The sequence below is a fragment of the Pan paniscus genome, chromosome 7 (genome assembly GCF_029289425.2).
Source record: "Pan paniscus chromosome 7, NHGRI_mPanPan1-v2.0_pri, whole genome shotgun sequence".
Classification (NCBI taxonomy): Eukaryota; Metazoa; Chordata; class Mammalia; order Primates; family Hominidae; genus Pan; species Pan paniscus.
In genome coordinates, this window is record NC_073256.2 from 48,745,302 (window position 1) to 48,763,711 (window position 18,410).

Consider the following 18,410-nt stretch of genomic DNA (forward strand, 5'->3'; position numbering starts at 1 on the left):
CCCCCAAAACTAAAACAACACACATCTTATTAGCTCACTCAGTTTCTGAGAATCAAGAATCTGTGTGTGGCTTAGCTGATGCTGGGGCTGCAGTATTCATTTCCAAGATGGCACAGTAACATGGTTGTTGCCCAAAGGCCTCAGTTCATCATCACATGAGCCTCTCTACAAGGCTACCTGGGTGTTCTCTTGACATGGCAGTTGGCTTTCTCCAGAATGAGTGATCCCAGAGAGGATGGAAGCCACAAGGCCTTTCATGACCCAGTCTCTGAAGTTGCACACGATCATTTCCAATGAATTTGGTTTGTAAGAAGTGAGTCACTAAGTCCATTCTACACTGAAGGGATGGGGAATTAAGCTGTACCTTTTGAAGGCAATAGCATCAAAGAGTTCATGCTCATATTTTTATTTATTTATTTATTTATTTATTTATTTATTTATTTATTTTGAGACAGAGTCTTGCTCTGTCACCCGGGCTGCAGTGCAGTGGCACGATCTCAGCCCACTGCAGCCTCTGCCTCCCAGATTCTAATGATTCTCCTGCCTCAGCCTCCTGAGTAACTGGGACTACAGGTGTGTGCCACCATGCCCGGCTAATTTTCGTATTTTTAATAGACAGGGTTTCACCATTTTGCCCAGGCTGGTCTCGAACTCCTGACCTCGGGTGATCCACCTGCCTCAGCCTCCCAAAGTGCTGGGATTACAGGCGTGAGCCACTGTGCCCAGCCCATGCTCATATTTTTAAACTCCAGCATGTATGTACACATCCATTTACATCTGGGTTTCTCCCAGTGCACTATCAGCATCTCTTTAGAGAGTCTCCACACTGGGAGGAAGATGACTTTGGGAAGGACTGCTGTATATTAATTGCCATGGCACATGACGTCATCAAAGGTCATCTTACCCACTTGAAGCCCCATTATGTAGTGTTTTCTGACATCAAATGTGTGGTTTTTCCAACACCAGCAACCGATTCTCCAACACCAACTGAATGTCCAGCAATTCAGAACAGTTCTGGTGCTATCTGGAGTTAGCCCAGACCCCACACTCCCATAAAACTACCCCCACTTCATTTGCCAGCATCAAATAGGGTACCCAAACTACCCATACTTCTGCCCGCCCCAACTCCAAATTAGGGTATTCCCATGATCCTTCAGGCTCAATAATTCTCTAGAATGACTCAGAGAACTCAGGAAAGTGTGTATTTACTACTGCAATGTATTACAAGGGTACAACTCAGGAACAGCTGAAAGCAAGAAGTACCAAGGCCATGGGATGGGATGGAATGCACAGGGTTTCCATTCCTTCTTTGAGCACGTCAGCCTCCCAGCACAGCACCAGCCTGGAAGCTTTCCAAATCTAATCATTCAGGAGTTGTTATGATCCAGTCTGTAGCCCCTCTAACCTCCCTGGAGTTTGTGGGTCAGGGCTGAGAGTTCTGATCCTCTAGCCCTATGTTCTCATTAGCATACAAAAGACAGTACATTCTGGCCAGGCATGGTGACTCATGCCTGCAATCCCAGCACTTTGGGAGATTGAGGTGGGCAGATAACTTGAGGTCAGGAGTTCAAGACCAGCCTGGCTGACATGGTGAAACCCCATCTCTACTAAAAATACAAAAATTAGCCAGGCATGGTGGTGGGCACCTGTAATCCCAACTACTTGGGAGGCTGAGGCAGAATTGTTTGAACTCGGGAGGCAGAGGTTGCAGTGAGCCAAGATGGCACCACTGCACTCCCCCTGAGAGCAAGACTCCGTCTCAAGAAAAAAAAAAACAAAAACCCAGTAATTTCCAAGGGTCTGAGAAGCTCTGTGCCAGGGACCAGGGACAAAGACCAAATATTTTTTATTTTGCCACACCTATCTTCTTAGCAATTTAGATTACTTTCCCTTAAATATAACAAATTCCATTAAGCATCAGTTTAAGTTGAGGCATAACAGAAATTATTATTAGCAAAAACCTTGAGAGATAAGAATACTAAGCAGGAGAAATAATAGAAGAACTATTTTAACCCTAATATACTTTGTCAAGTCTGACTTTTTTAAAAATCGCATTTATTAAGCTTGCATAGAGCTGACTACATGCCAAGCACTGTTAAAAGCAGTTTACGTGTAACTTGTTAATTGCACATTATTTCCTTTAATTGTCTTAATCAGGTAGGTGATATTACTATCCTTATTTTGCAGAACTGGAAATTGAGGCACAAAGAGGTTAAGTAATTGCCAGAGGTCCACTCAGCTAGTAAGTGGCATTTTGGCTCCAGAGTTCATGATCTTAAGCATATTCTCTGTTGCTTTATTGGAAGACTAAACCTTTTAAGATAGATATTCTATAATTCAGTGGGCTTCCTAAATGCAAATGGAGAAAACAGATGTGGATTCACCTTTCCTAAACGCTTTGCCTCTCTTTAAATTCTTCAACTGAGTGATCCTCTCTGGGATCACTCATATTCTGGAAAAAGCCAACTGCCATGTCAAGAGAACACCCAGGTAGCCTTGTAGAGAGGCTCGTGTGATGATGAACTGAGGCCTTTGGGCAACAACCATGTTAGTGTGCCATCTTGGAAATGAATACTGCAGCCCCAGCATCAGCTAAGCCACACGCAGATTCCTGATTCTCAGAAACTGAGTGAGCTGGGATTACAGGTGTGAGCCATTGTGCCCAGTCTGGGTCGCTTGTTATAACTAATTAACTGTAGTGGTAATTTGTGGTGGTGTTTTGTTCTGTTTTTTTAGTGTGTGTGTGTTTTACTGGTAAAAGTAATACATTAATAATTTCATTTTACACAGTTTAGGAGGTGGGGAGAAAACACTTCTGATTCCATGGCCCCACCTCAAGCACCACCATTTGAATCGTTTTGGGGCTAATTTTTAATGTGCAATCCAAGGTGAATGAAGATCTCTCAGACACATGCACCTTAAAGCTTCATAATTCCCATGTAGACCTGCTGTTTTAACACAAGAGGGCACCAGTAGACAGGATAGTCCCCCCATAGTGTCTAGCAAATGGGTGCTCTTGGAGAGTTTTATTTATTTATTTTTATTTGAAGACAGGGGCTGGCTCTGTTACCCAGGCTGGAAAACACAACTCACTGCACCCTCAACCTCCTGGGCTCAAGCAATCCTCCTGCCTCAGCCTCCTGAGAAGCTGGGACCACAGGCTTGTGCTACCAGGCCCAGCTAATTTTTAAATTTTTTTTTGTGGAGATGGAGTCTCCCTATGTTTCCCAGGATGATCTCGAACTCCTGGGCTCAAGTTGTCCACCTGCCTGGGCCTCCCAAAGTGCTGGGATTACAGGCATGAGCCATCGCTCTTTCTGACCCATTTTAAGGATACTTTAGACTTTAATACTTTATTAAACAAAACTAGGAGCAGTTCCTTTCTTGTCTCCTTTAAAGGGTATTGTATTTAAATATTTTAGAACATTTAGCTGGGACTAGGTTCATGACACTAAACACATGCAAATGGAGGCTCAGGCTTTGAGAAGAGAATCATTGTCAGGCCCACTAGAGACCCAGCCAAGAATGGATTGCCCAAGCCTTCATTGTCAGCATCCTTCTCCACAGGGTTTCAGCATTGCTCACCTTCATGAAAGTTTGGTGCTAAGTCCCTGAATTTAGACTTTCTTTTTTCCTTTTTAAAATTTTCAGTGACAGGGACTCACCATGTTGACCAGGCTGCTCTTGAACTCCTGGACTCAAGCCACCCTCCTGCCTCAGCCTCCCAGCGTGCTGGGATTACAGGCATGAGCCACCATGGCCTGCCTAGATTTTCCATTTCTTAAACTAACTCAGCTTTCGTTAGCTACCTATATGGTTCAGACTTTTGAGCCAGTCTCTGCTCTCGGTGAAAAATAATGCCGGATGCTCAGAACCCAAATTTCCCCTACTATGAAGTCGTCTGCTCCTTGGTAGGCTAATCACTGCTCTCTCTGAGTTGTATGCTTTCCAAAAATCAGTTGTATTTGGCCGGGCATGGTGGCTCACGCCTGTAATCCCAGCACTTTGGGAGGCTGAGGTGGGCAGATCACTTGAGGACAGTCCAAGACCAGCCTGCCAACATGATGAAACCCCATCTCTACTAAAAATACAAAAGTTAGCTGGGCGTGGTAGTGGGCCCCTGTAATCCCAGCTACTCAGGAGGCTGAGGCAGGAGAATTGTTTAAGCCTAGGAGGCGGGGGCTGCAGTAAGCCAAGACTGTGCTGCTGCACTCCTGCCTGGGCAACAGAGCAAGACTCCATCTCAAAAAAAAAAAAAAAAAATCAGTTGTCTTTGTTCCAAAACTTGTTTTTGCAAGTTGTACTTAATAACGATGTAATTTAATTCAATATTACCAAAATCAAACAATTATGAGTGTGAAGAGAGTAATCTCTATGAAAAAAAGTTGAAAACTTGGGAAAGACCTGATAAAAGACGTGTTATTAAAGAAAAAAATGCTGTGGAATTAGGTGTGGGTAAAGCAACCATGAATGTTTGGGAGGGAGAGAAAAGTGTCAAAATATAGGACTTTGCCTTCATTTTGTTTCACAAGTGTCTTGAGTCCTCATTCTACTAAAGCTGAAATTGATAATGCTTCTTGCTGTGCTAATCAATGTCCTCTGTGCAGCCTGCATCAGCAGGCCCACACGCAAAGAAAAGGTCTTATCCTGACATCAAAGGAGTGATGGGTAGATAAACCTGTTTATATTTTAAATTAAAAATAAAATTTTGAAGATATATATAATAATTTTATGAAGCCCCATATAGCTGACTTTTTTCTTTAACCAACCAACTACAGATTCTGACTGCGTAGTTAGGATGGCCGGGTGCAATAGCTCACACCTGTAATCCCAGCACTTTGGGAGGCTGAGATGGGTGGATTGCTTCAGCCCAGGAGTTTGAGACCAGCCAGACCTCATCTCTATTTAAAAAAAAAAAAAAAAAAAAAAGAAGAAGAAGAAGAAGAAGAAGAAGAAGAAGAAAGAAGAAGAAGAAGAAGAAAGGAAGAAGAAAGAAGAAGAAGAAGAAGGAAGAAGAAAGAAGAAGAAGAAGAAGAAAGAAGAAGAAGAAGAAAGAAGAAGAAGAAGAAAAGAAGAAGAAAAGAAGAAGAAAAGAAGAAGAAGAAAAGAAGAAGAAGAAAAGAAGAAGAAGAAAAGAAGAAGAAGAAGAAAGAAGAAAAGAAGAAGAAGAAGAAAAGAAGAAGAAAAGAAGAAAAGAAGAAGAAAAGAAGAAGAAAAGAAGAAGAAAAGAAGAAGAAGAAGAAGAAAAGAAGAAGAAGAAGAAAAGAAGAAGAAGAAGAAGAAGAAGAAGAAAGAAGAAGAAGAAGAAGAAGAAGAAGAAGAAGAAGAAGAAGGAGAAGAAGAAGAAGAAGAAGAAGAAAAGAAGAAGAAGAAGAAAGAAAGAATTTCTGCAGTATAGTTCCAGGAGCTGCCAAACAGTGGTATAAGAATTGCCTGGGCCTCAACACATCCTCAGTGTCAGTGACACATGTATACTTTCAAATGAATAACCTCTTTTTATACTTTGGCATCCCTTATCTGTAGGCTAGCTGTGCTTGATTGTAGTAGAATAGATTTTTAGGACTTAATCATCATTAATGTATCTGTATTAGTCCGTTTTCACACTGCTGATGAAGACATACCGGAGAATGGGCAATTTACAAAAGAAAGAGGTTGACTGGACTTACAGTTCCACGTGGCTGGAAGGCCTCACAATCATGGCAGAAGGTGAAAGGCACATCTCACATGGTGGCAGACAAGAAAAGAGGGCTTGTGCAGGGAAATTCCCGTTTTTAAAACCATCGGATCTTGTGAGACTGAGACCAAGACCAACTCACTATCACAAGAACAGAACAGGAAAGAGTCACCCCCATGATTCAATCACCTCCCACCAGGTTTCTCCCACAACATGTGGGAATTGTGGGAGTTGCAATTCAAGATGAGATTTAGGTGGAGACACAGCCAAACCATATCAGTATCTACACTTGTTTGTTCAGAGAACAATTTCAAGTCTGTCAGCTTATCCTGCAACTGTGCCTAAAATATGTTCCTTTTTTACTTAAGGCTACCTGGCACTGCTGTAGATGTGTAATATATTTTGCTTAAATGCTTAGCATGAAAGGGAAGACTTCCACTTTTGGTTGCTGTAACCAGTGAACTTTTGCCATTATGTTCAGTAGACTTTGTAATCAGAAAAAAAAAATGACCATATTGAATCCCAGATGGCATTCTTTTTTTTTTTTTTTTCTTTTTTTAAGAAAGGATCTCACTGTGTCACTCAGGCTGAAGTGCAGTGTCACTATCATGGCTCACTGCAGCTTTGACCTCCCAGGTTCACATGATCCTCCCACCTCAGCCTCCCAAGTAGCTGGGACTACAGGCATGCACAACCATGTCCAGTTCATTTTTAAATTTTTTTTGTAGAGACGAGATCTCCCTATGTTGCCCAGACTGATCTCGAACTCCTGGGCTCAAGCTATACTCCTGCATTGGCCTCCCAAAGTGCTGGGATTACAGGTGTGAGCCACAGCACCCTGCCCCAGAGGGCATTCTTTACATTCTAACTTTATCATAATGCAAATAGAAACATTAAAAAGCTCTTTACTAAGTTATAATTATTAAATTTTGTTTGTCCCACGTAAAATCAAGTGCATTTTCAGTTTTGAACACTGAAAATGAAGGGTGAAATCTCTCATGTTGGAAATGATATTTTGCTAAGGCTGCTTTCCTCTTTTTGCAAGATATGTGGCCCCTTCTGTATGTTTAAAGCTCTGCACCAAAGAAGAGACATATGAGATAAAGGACAAGCATCTGTCTTTCATGTCTTGGTCCATTTAAGCTGCTGTAACAAAATGCCATAGACTGAGGGGCTTAAACAACAGAAATTTATTTCTCACAGTTCTGGAGGCTGGGAAGTCCAAGATCAAGGTGCTGGTAGATTTGATATCTGGTGAAGGCCATCTTTTTACTGTGCCCTCACATGGCAAAAGGGGCAAACAGTCTTCCTTGGGCCTCTTTTATAAGGATGCTAATCCCATTCATGAGGGCTTCATCCTCATGACCTGATCATCTCCCAAAGGCCCCACCTTCCTTTTTTTTTTTTTTTTTTTTTTTGAGACGAAATTTCACTCTTGTCCCCCAGGCTGGAGTGCAACAGTGCAATCTCGGCTCACTGCAACCTCCACCTCCCAGGTTCAAGTGATTCTCCTGCCTCAGCCTCCCAAGTAGCTGGGATTACAGGCATGTGCCACCACACCTGGCTAATTTTTTGTATTTTTAGGAGAGACAGAGTTTCACCATGTTGGCCAGGCTGGTCTTGAACTCCTGACCTCAGGTGATCCACCTGCCTCGGCCTCCCAAAGTGCTGAGATTACAGATGTGAGCCACCGTGCCTGGCCTAGTCCCCACTTTCTAATACCACCATCGTGGGGATGGAATTTCAAACATAAATTTGGGGGATGGGACACAGATTCAGACCATAGCACATCACTTTCTTCTTCCTAACAGATCTTCAATTTTGTTCAACTATCCACCCATCCATGGATTGACTTTAATCAGTCCATTCCAATGAATATTTGGCCTTTCTCTGATCCACAGGTGCATGTATAATTTGCCTAATACAAGCTAAGGGAAGAACATATTTCATGGTGGGGGGAGGTTTTCCTTCTTCCACTGGATGTGAATAGGGGAACATGCTGCCTGTTTGGAACTGGCAGCCACCTTACCACCATGAGGGGAAGCAATAAAATGCAAAGATATAAAAAATATAGATGCTTCAAGACATGGCTGAACCCAAACTTAGAGCCTAGTCCTTGTAGATAATACATTTTCTCCCTATTTAAGCAAGAGTGAACTGCGTTGTCTGTGACTTGCAGAAATTTTGTGTCCTGTTACAAAATATCAAAAAGTTGCCTCAATTTTCTAGTGTCCTGCTCTACTGATGCAGTAAGCATCTGCCTGGTCCCAACATTGCTGGCTGCTGTAGGGATGGTTAACTGAAAAGGGGCAAGAGCATATTATACATGTACAGTCACACACTGCATAACAACGTTTCAGTCAATGACAGACCACATGTATGACAGTGGTCTCATAAGATTATAATGGAGCTGAAAAATGCTTATCACCAAGTGATGTCATAGCCATTGGAACATCATAGTGCAACACATTACTCATGTGTTGTGGCAATGCTGGTGTAAACAAACCTACTGTGCTGCTAGTTGTATAAAAGTATAGTAGTTATCATTGTGTTACAATCACCTATAGTATTCAGAGCAGTAATGTGCAGTACAGGTTTGTAGCCTAGGAGCAATGGGCTATAGCCTAGATATATAGTAGGATATATCATCTAGTTTGTGTAAGTACACTCTGTGATATTCATACAATGATGAAATTGCCTAATGATACATTTCTCAGAACTCATCCCCATTGTTAAGTGACACATGATTGTAGATATGAAGCCAGAGAAAAAGCTTTGTTTAACAAGAGATAATGGCAGCTTTGGGATGTGGCAATAAAGATATGGACAAGTGGAAAAATTAAAGATGTAATTAAGAGACAAAACTGATAAGATTCAGGGATGAACTAAATACTAAGGGAAGGGAGAGACAGGTGGCAAGCATGACCCTAGAAGTTTCTATTTTGCATAAGTAGATGGATAGTGATACACTCACTAAGCTCCAGAGATCACCAGAACAGAGAAGGTTTGATATTGAAGAACAAGAATTTGATGTTTGCCAGGCGCAGTGGCTCATGCCTGTAATCCCAGTACTTTGGGAGGCTGATGTCGTGGATCATGAGGTCAGGAGTCCGAGACCAGCCTGATCAACACGGTGAGACTCCGTAAAAATACAAAAATTAGCCGAGTGTGGTGGTACATGCCTGTAATCCCATCTACTCAGGAGGCTGAGGCAGGAGAATCGCTTGAACCCGGGAGGCAGAGGTTGCAGTGAGCCGAGATCATGCCGCTTGCACTCCAGCATGGGTTACAAAGCAAGACTCCATCTCAAAAATAAAAAATAAAAAATTGATGTTTGACACACTGAATTTGAGATACCTTTGAAGTATCCAGTTTAGATTTTTCTATAACAGCTTGATTAATATATAATTTACCTTTTAAAAAATTATCTGGTTTTTAATATATTCAGAGTTATGCAACCATCATTTCTATCTAAATTATTTTTTAATATTTTCATCACTCCAAAAAGAAAATTTCATATCCTTTAGCAGTCATTTCCTATTCTCCCTTCCTCCTAACCCCTGGCAACCACCAATCTGCTTTTCTGTCTCTAATGCTGGCCTTGGATTCAGCCTTCATGAGCTGTAATGGCTTTCCCTGGTGGCATCCATTAGAATATTTAAGGTGACAATTTTTTTTTTCCCATTCTGGGAGCCAACCACTTCAAAAAATCTTTGTCAGGTCACTGATGACTCTATAGATAGTAGAACAGAAACTTCAGTGGCCAAACGCAACTGTGAATACACACTTTGCAAAAAAAAAAAAAGTAGTTTGAAAAAATCAGTTAGCAAGTGGACAGCAGCAGCCTTCAAAAAGCAAAAATCAGCAATCACTGAGGAGGAGGAGAAATTGATTTCCAAAGTTACCACATTACAAAACGCAAAATATCCAGTTCTTAACAAAGAATTACAAAGCATACAAGGAAACATAAAAGTATGGCTCTTTCACAAGATAAAAAGAGTTGAACAGAAACCACTCCTGAGGAAGCCCAGACACTGGAATTACTAGCCAAAGATGTCAAATTAACTCTCTTAAATATAGTCAGTAGGTTAAAGGAAACCAAGAAAAAGTCTGATGGAAAACAGGAGAATAATGTATGAATGAATAGGGAACGTCAATAAAGAAATAGTAAAAAAGAATCAAATCTAAATTCTGGAACTGAAAATTACAACAGCTGAAATGAAAAATTCATTAGAGGAATGCAATGGTAGATTTGAGCAGACAGAAGAAAGAATCAGCAAACTGAAAGAAAGCAATTGAAATTAACCAGTCTAAGGACCAGAAAACACAGAAGAAAGAAAAATGAACAGAGCCCAAGGAACGTGTGGGACACCATCAAGCATGTCAACATATACACACATCATAGGAGTGCCAAAGAGAGATTAAAAAAAAGAAGAAAAATATTTGAAGGAAATATTTTAGGAAATAATAACTTCTCAAATTTGAGGAGAGACATGAATAAATACATCCAAGAAACTCAAGCAGGATAAACTTAAAGAGACCCACACCAAGACACATTATAGGCAAATTGTCAAAACCCAAAGACAAATATGGAATGCCGAAAGCAGCAAGAGAGATGCAATTCATTATGTACAATGGATCCTCAGCAAGATTAACAACTGATTGCTCATCAGAAACCACAGAGACCAGAAAGCAGTAGGATAACACATCTAAAGTCTTTAGAAAATAAAAACAAAAACAATAAAAGACCTTTCAACCAAGAATTCTAAACCAGCAAAACTATTCTTCAAGAATAAAGGATAAATTAAGATATTTCCACTTTTTTTTAAGTTGAAGAAGTTTGTTGCTACTAGATCTGCCCTACAAGAAATGCTAAAGAGAATCTTTCTGGCTGAAATGAAGGAATACTAGTCAGTAACTCAAAGCCATAGAAGAAATAAAGAACACGAGTAAAGGTAACTACATAGGTAAATACAAAATCCTGTATTATTGTGTTTTGTTAAGTAACTCCTCTTTTTTCCCTGTATGATTTAAAAGGCAAATATATAAAACAATAATTATGAATCTATAGGAATGGGCCCATGATGTATAAAGATGTAATCTGTGGTAATAACAATATAAGGGAAAGGGATACAGATGTATAGGAGCACAGTTTTTGTGTACTATTCAAACTGGTGTTTATTAACACTAGTTAGTGTTAATTACTGTAGGTTGTTGTAAGTTTAAGTTGTTCATTGTAGTGCCCAAGGTAACCAGTTAGAAAATAACTTTTATATATATGGAAAGAAAAAGGTAATTAAAATTGTAGCACACACAAACAAAATCAACTAAATTAAAAAAGGAAGTGATGAAAGAACAAAAAGCATATAAGACCTACAGATATGATGCTAAAGCATAGGCAACAACAAAATTAAAAGCTTTTCTGTATCAAAGGACACTATCAAGAGAGTGAAAAGACAATGCACAAAATGGGGAAATATTTGCAAATCATATCTGATAAGGGCACAACATTCAGATTATATACAGAAACTCTACAATTCAACAATTAGCACACAACCCAGTTTTAAAGTGGGCAAAGAACTTGAATAAATATTTCTCCAAAGGTGATACACAAATAACCAAAGAATTCTCAACATCATTTGTCATTAGAGAAATGCAAATCAAATCCACAAGATACCATTTCACACCCACTAAGATGTCTGTATTCAAAACAATGAAAAATAACCTGTTGGCAAGGACGTGGAAAAATTGGATCTCTTGCTCGTTGCTGGTGGGAAGAAACATGGTACAGCCACTGTGAAAAACAGTTTGACAATTCCTCTAAAATTAAACATAGATATTCCAGTTGACCCAGCAATTTTACTTATAGGTAAAATACCTCCAAAAACTTGAAAACAGGAACTCAAATATGTGTACACCAACATTTATGGAAGCATTATGTACAACAGCTGCAGGTAGAAAATAGCCCAGTGTCCATTAACAGATGAATGGATTAAAAATATGTAGTATAGGCCCGGCATGGTGGCTCATGCCTGTAATCCCAGTACTTTGGGAGGCGAAGACGGGCAGGTCACCTGAGGTCAGGAGCTTGAGACCAGCCTGGCCAACATGGTAAAACCCTATCTCTACTAAAATACAAAAATTAGTTGGGTTTGGTGGAGCACGCCTATAATCCCAGCTACTCGGGAGGCTGAGGCAGGAGAATCACTTGCACCCAGGCGATGGAGGTTGCAGTGAGCCAAGATGGTGTCACTGCACTCCATTCTGGGTGACAGAGCGAGACCCTGTCTCAAAAAACTAAATAAATATGTACTATGTTCATGCAGTAGACTATAATTTGGCCATAAAAAGGAACAAAGTACTGATACTTGCTACAACATGAATGAATCTTGAAAACATGCTGAGTGAAGGAAGGCAGACCCAAAAGGCCTCATACAGTGTGATTCCATTTATATGAACTATTCAAAATAAACAAATCTATAAAGACAGAAAGATTAGTCATTGACAGGAAATGAACAGAAGAGGAAATTGGAAGGTACAAGGCTTCCCCTTGGGGGTGAAGAAAATATTCTGGAATTAGATAAGGATAATGGTTGTACAATATTGTAAATATAATAAATATCACAAATTGTATGTTGCAAAATATTTAAAATGGTGAATTTTGTTGCTATTTTCAAAACATGTGTTTCCCTGGAAATCATATCCTAAAACTTAATCTCCAATGCAACAGTGTTAAGAGGTGGGGTCTTTGGGAAGTGATTAGGCCATGAGGGCTCCACCTCCATGAATGGGATTAGTACCCTTACAAAGAAGCTTGAGGGAGCCTGCAAGCCCCTGCTGCCATGTGAGTACACATAGAAGTCACCTTCTACAAGGAACTGAATCTGCTGGTGCCTCGATCTTGGACTTCCAAGCCTCTAGAACTGTAAGAATTAAATTTCTGTTGTTTCTAAGTTATCCCACTTAAAGTCTTCTCCTATAGCAACCCAGATGGACTAAGACATTTGTTAAGTGAATTTTACCTAAAAAAAAAATTTCTGTATCAGAGTTGTTAAAGAATGATGAAACTAGCACTCAATACCTGAAATAAAAGAGCAAAACTGAATTTATTGCTTCTATAATGAAGGAGAACTATACCACTACACTGGTCAGGCATGGTCTCCAGGAGCAGACCAGACTGCTGATCTGATCTCATTTAGGGTTTTGGAGAAGTTCACAGATATAAATAGGTTGACATCATCTGTAGAAGTGTGGTCACATAAGTGAGACATAACATTGATTTGTTGTCACTTGGAGGTATTTTTAATGAAGCAAATCCATTCTTTTTTTTTTTTTTTTTTTTTTTTGAGACAGAGTCTCGCTCTGTTGCCCAGGCTAGAGTGGAGTGATCTTGGCTCACTGCAACCTCTGTTTCCTGGGCTTAAGTGATTCTCATGCCTCAGCCTCCCAAGTAGCTAGGATTACAGGTGCCTGCCACCATGTCCACCATGCCCAACTAATTTTTTTTTTTTTTTTTTTTGAGATGGAGTCTCATTCTGTCACCCAGGCCAGAGTGTAGTGGTGTGATCTTAGCTCACTGCAACCTCTGCCTCCCGGGTTCAAGCAATTCTCCTGCCTCAGCCTCCTGAGTAGCTGGGATTACAGTTGTGTGCTACCACACCAGGCTAATTTTTGTATTAATTTTTATATCTTTGTTAATAGTAGAGACAGGGTTTTACCATGCTGCCCAAGCTAGTCTCGAAGTCCTGGCCTCAAGTGATCTACCCACCCACCTCACTGCAACCTCTCCCTCCCGGGTTCAAGCAATTCTGCTGCCTCAGCCTCCTGAGTAGCTGGGATTACTGGTGTGAGCCACCACACCTGCCCCAAATCCATTCTTATTAGCTGATTTTCATAAGCAAAGGCTGACATTGATTGGTTGGTTTGCAAAAGCATGTTCACTGAGGCTAGTTCTCACGAATTAATTGAACAGATTTGAAATTGGTTCTGGTGGCTGTTTGTTACCATGGCTACAGAACAATCAGTCTTTCCCTAAATTTGTGAGACCCTTTTTATTGTCATCCCAACCTCTTCCATGTTTTCAATAACCTCTTCTATGCTGTCCCTCAGGAGAGCCTCTGCTCTTTTTTAATTCATGTATTTATTCAACAAACTGTTATGGGGTTCAGAGGAGAATAACACAGTTCCTGTCTTCAGAGTACCTACAGTCTAGAGAGGGAGCCCAGCTAAACAGTTAATTCCAATTCAGTGTGGAGGAATGCCCAGGGAACCCAGAGAGGATACTCACTTTGTCTGAGAAACAGAGGGAAGTTTCACAGGAAAGGTGTATTAGTCTGTTTTCATGCTGCTAGTAAAGACATACCCGAGACTGGGTAATTTATAATGGAAAGAGGTTTAATTGACTCACAGTTCCACATGCTGGGGAGGCCTCATAATCATGGTGGAAGAGCGAGGGGTGTCTTACATGGTGGCAGGCAAGAGAGCATGTGCAGGGGAACTCCTCATTATAAAACCATCAGATCTCGTGAGACTTATTCACTATCAGGAGAACAGCATGGGAAAGACCCACCCCCATGATTCAATTACCTCCCACCGGGTCCCTCCCTTGACATGTAGGAATTATGGGAGCTACAATTCAAGATGAGATTTGGTTGGGGACACAGTCAAACTGTATGAAGAGGAAAGCCTTGACTGGACCTTGACCTTGACTCAACCTTAGCCCTTACTCTATGAGCACAAGTACACAGGACAATACTTGTGATGGTTAATATTGAGAGTCAACTTGATTGGATTGAAGGATGCAAAGTATTGTTCCTGGGTGCGTCTGTGAGGGTGTTGCCAAAGGAGATGGACATTTGAGTCAGCGAACTGGGAGAGGCAGACTCACCCCTACTCTGGGTAAGCACCATCTAATCAGCTGCCAGCTGAATAAAGCAGGCAGGAGAAGATGGAAGAGCAGACTTGCTGAGTCTTCTGGACTTCATCTTTCTCCCGTGCTGGCTGCTTCCTGCCCTCGAACATCAGACTCCAAGTTCTTAAGCTTTTGGACTCTTGGACTTACACCAGTGGTTTGCCAGGGGCTCTCGGGCCTTTGGCCACAGACTGAAGGCTGCACTGTTGGCTTCCCTACTTCTGAGGTTTTGGGAGTCAGACTGATCCACCGCTACCTTCCTTGCCCCTCAGCATGCAGACGACCTATCGTGGGCCTTTACCTGGTGATTGTGTGAGTCAATTCTCCTTAATAAAATCCCTTTCATATATATATATATATATATATATATATATATATCCTATTAGTTCTGTCCCTCTAGAAAGTCCTGATTAATACAAGTCAGGAAAAGGGTCTTTCAACAGAAGCAGCTTAACAATAGTTACTAATATTCTATATTAATCATAGAGATAAGAAATTAATGGTTACCTACTGTGTGCTAGGCATTTTCCTAGCTGCTTTAAATGGATTGTCTTCCTAAAAGCCCACAAAAATCTTATGATTAGATACCACTAATACCTGATTTTCCAGTGGAGAAATCTTGTCAGGGAAACAAATATAATAACTAGCCCAAGGTTTTTTGGTGAGTAGTACAGCCTGGATTCAAATACAGACAGTCTGACTTGGATACCTATGAAGACTAAGCTTTGATTTTTTTTTTTTTTTTTTAATCTTGCCCAAATTCCTATCTAAGGGGCCTGGAGAGCCATGCCCTACAAACCACAAATTCTCATCAGATGGGTTTTATTTAACACTATCTATCATAACTTACTTTCCAACCTGACTCTGGCATAACATCACAGGACAAGGAAGAAAATCAAAATATTTTACCCCAAAACATGTTTCTTTGCCATATCTTGATATGGCCTGGCAAAGCTGTTCTTTCTGGGGGAAATTTTGCATCTGTAAAGAATCTCTGTTAACATAGCTAGATTTTTTTCTTCCAGGTCCTCTCAATCCTGAAGAGATTAATTAAAACTCTAGCACCTTTTAAACATCTAAATAGGAAACACTTGTCATCTATTGTGTCTAAGGGCAGCCACTATAAGACTTCAGAAGAACCCTGATCTCCATAATTTTTTATTCTAACCTGAATATTTCATTTCTATCTATCTCAGTTCTTTAGACAAACTCCACCAATTGTCAATCAGAAAACGTTTAAATTTACCTATAGCCTGAGAGCCCCTGCTTTGAGTTGTCCCGCCTTTCTGCACTAAACTAACGTATTTCTTGAATGTATTTGATCAATGTCTCATGCCTCCCTAAAATGTATAAAACCAAACTGCTCCCCCACCACCTTGGGCACATGTTCTCAGGACCTCCCGAGGGCTGTGTCACGGGCCATGGTCACTCATATTTGGTTCAGAACAAATCCCTTCAAATATTTTACAGAGGTTGACTCTTTTCATTAACACCTATTTGGCCCTTCTTTGATAAATTACAAGTTCAGTAGAGGCCACCCAAGGGTAACCCACAGAAGAAGTTCTTCAATTTCTGTATGAACTATTCGTAATCCATCTTAACAGGACATTTACAAAGTTTGGGGCACGCATCACAATTTGCATTTGGAAAGTATTTGAATAATGTTCACAAGGTAAAATTCATTGATTTTGGTGAACTAATTGTGAACAACATGTTAATAAAATTTCAACTAATTCTACACAATGCTGTATTTTAATGGCTGAACTATTAAAAATTTATATCCTATTACTGAACAAATGATAACAGTAATAATTCTAATTGAGCTATCAGGTAAAGAAATTAAAGTAAATTTACAGAGTAACAATAATCTTATCCTTTATAAAGAAATTTATAACTGACCAGGTACAGTGGCTGATGCCTGTAATTCCAGCACTTTGGGAGGCCAAGGTAGGAGAATCACTGGAACCCAGGAGTTCAAGACCAGCCTTGGTCACATAGGAAGACCCCTGTCTACAAAAAATACAAAAATCAGCAGGCACGCTGGCACCTGCCTGTAGTTTCAGCTACTCGGGAGGCTGAGACAGGAGGATGGCTTGAGCCTGGGAGGTCAAGGCTGCAGTGAGCCGTGATTGCACCGCTGTACTCCAGCCTGGATGACAGAGCAAGCCCTGTCTCAAAAAAAAAAAAAAAAAAAATTCTAACTACTGCCATCCTCAAAAAGCTAAGAATGATTGCTGTAAGATTTTCAACAGGGAAAGATGACTAATACATCCTTAATGTTTGCTTCCATTTGCATTTCTATCTCCATGTTAATTATTGCTTAAGTTATGCATTTTGCCTTGGTTACCATTTTTCCTAATTAAGGATTTGGGGGCCAAGAGATAAAAACACTACTTCAAACTAGCTTAAGCAAAAGGCCTTTTCTGGGAGGCCTTGGAGATAGCTAATGGATTCCAAGAGCACCGAGGATAGCCAGCCCCACAGAGGGCTGGACCAGGAAGCTGGCGCCGGCTGCCTGTGCTTTCATTCTTTCTCGAATTTGTCTGCTCTGTAGGTCTCAGCAGTCACACGTGGTCACTGCTTATGCATACACAAGACCCACCGTGGCAGCTCTCAGCTCCCTGGTTTATGTGTCCTCTGTTGCTTGCCCTGCAGGAATGACTAAGTAGCATCTCACAGTCACAACTTGAAACTCTCAGGATCCAGAGAGTGTGGTCCTGTATTGCAAGCACAACTGCTGCTCCTGAACAGGGGCAGCTCTCAGGAAAGAGGGGCAGGAGCTGAGAGCAATCATCCGTGTCTCCTACTCCACTCATTTGAAAAGGAATTTGCTTGTCTAAGTATTCCCGAATTTCAGAAAAAAGAGATAGGAGAAAGGGTTAATGGACCAGACCAGGGAAGCAGAGACAAAAGGAGTCTGGGCCTGGGCCAGGTCAGTCTTTCAAGGAAGAGTGCTTTAGGTTGCAGAGCCTTCAGACGCAGATGCAAAGTTCTTATCATGAGTGACTGCCAGACAGTGTCAGTTAAGACAGCCATTTCAAGCTGCTGAAAGCCTGACCTCTTATAGTCACAGAGTCCTCTGGTGAGAACTGATCCTGGAAGAGTGTGCCTGTTTGTGTCTTTATCTGGTTGGATGCAGTCTTTATCTTTTTATTTGTTTATTAAACAAAACATCTTATCCTTGTTGGCAGAGTCCCTTGTGAAATATAAAATGGAGTCTTTTTCTAAGATGGAGTTAGTTATGTCAAGGGTGCTCAATACAGTAGTGGATGACTGTGAGCATTCCCTTCAGCGCTGATTATTCTAGTCTAGGGTCCCATTTGCCATGGTCCTCACAGAAGGGTTACACCCAGATTATGAGAGAGTCTGTGGAAGCCCTTGACCTTGGTTGTGCATTGACACCCCCAGGCCAGACCTCAAAATCTCTGAAAAACTTTAAAAGTTTCCCAGGTGGCACATACCCCCAAAGGGTAAAAATAATTAGACTTGAATTTGCAAAACAAGGCTAGAAAATTTTTTTGCAGATTTTAGTTTTATTATAAATCACTTTCAGTACATGAAATTTGGGAAAAAAGGAAAGAAAAGGAAAACATATTCACAATCCCAACATAAAGAGACGACTACTTTTTTTTTTGAGATAGAGTCTTGCTCTGTCACCAGGCTGGAGTGCAGTGGCGTGATCTCGGCTCACTGCAACCTCCGCCTCCCAGGTTCAAGCAATTCTCTTGCCTCAGCCTCCCGAGTAGCTGGGACTACAGGCACATGCCACCATGCCCAGCTAATTTTTTTTGTATTTTTAGTAGAGACAGAATTTCAGCATGTTGG

The 18,410-nt window shown here is 40.9% G+C and overlaps 1 pseudogene; it reads left to right on the forward strand.

The window, feature by feature from the left end:
- LOC100979692 (heat shock cognate 71 kDa protein-like) overlaps positions 1-18,410 on the forward strand; it is a 63,867-nt pseudogene continuing 45,457 nt past the window's right edge.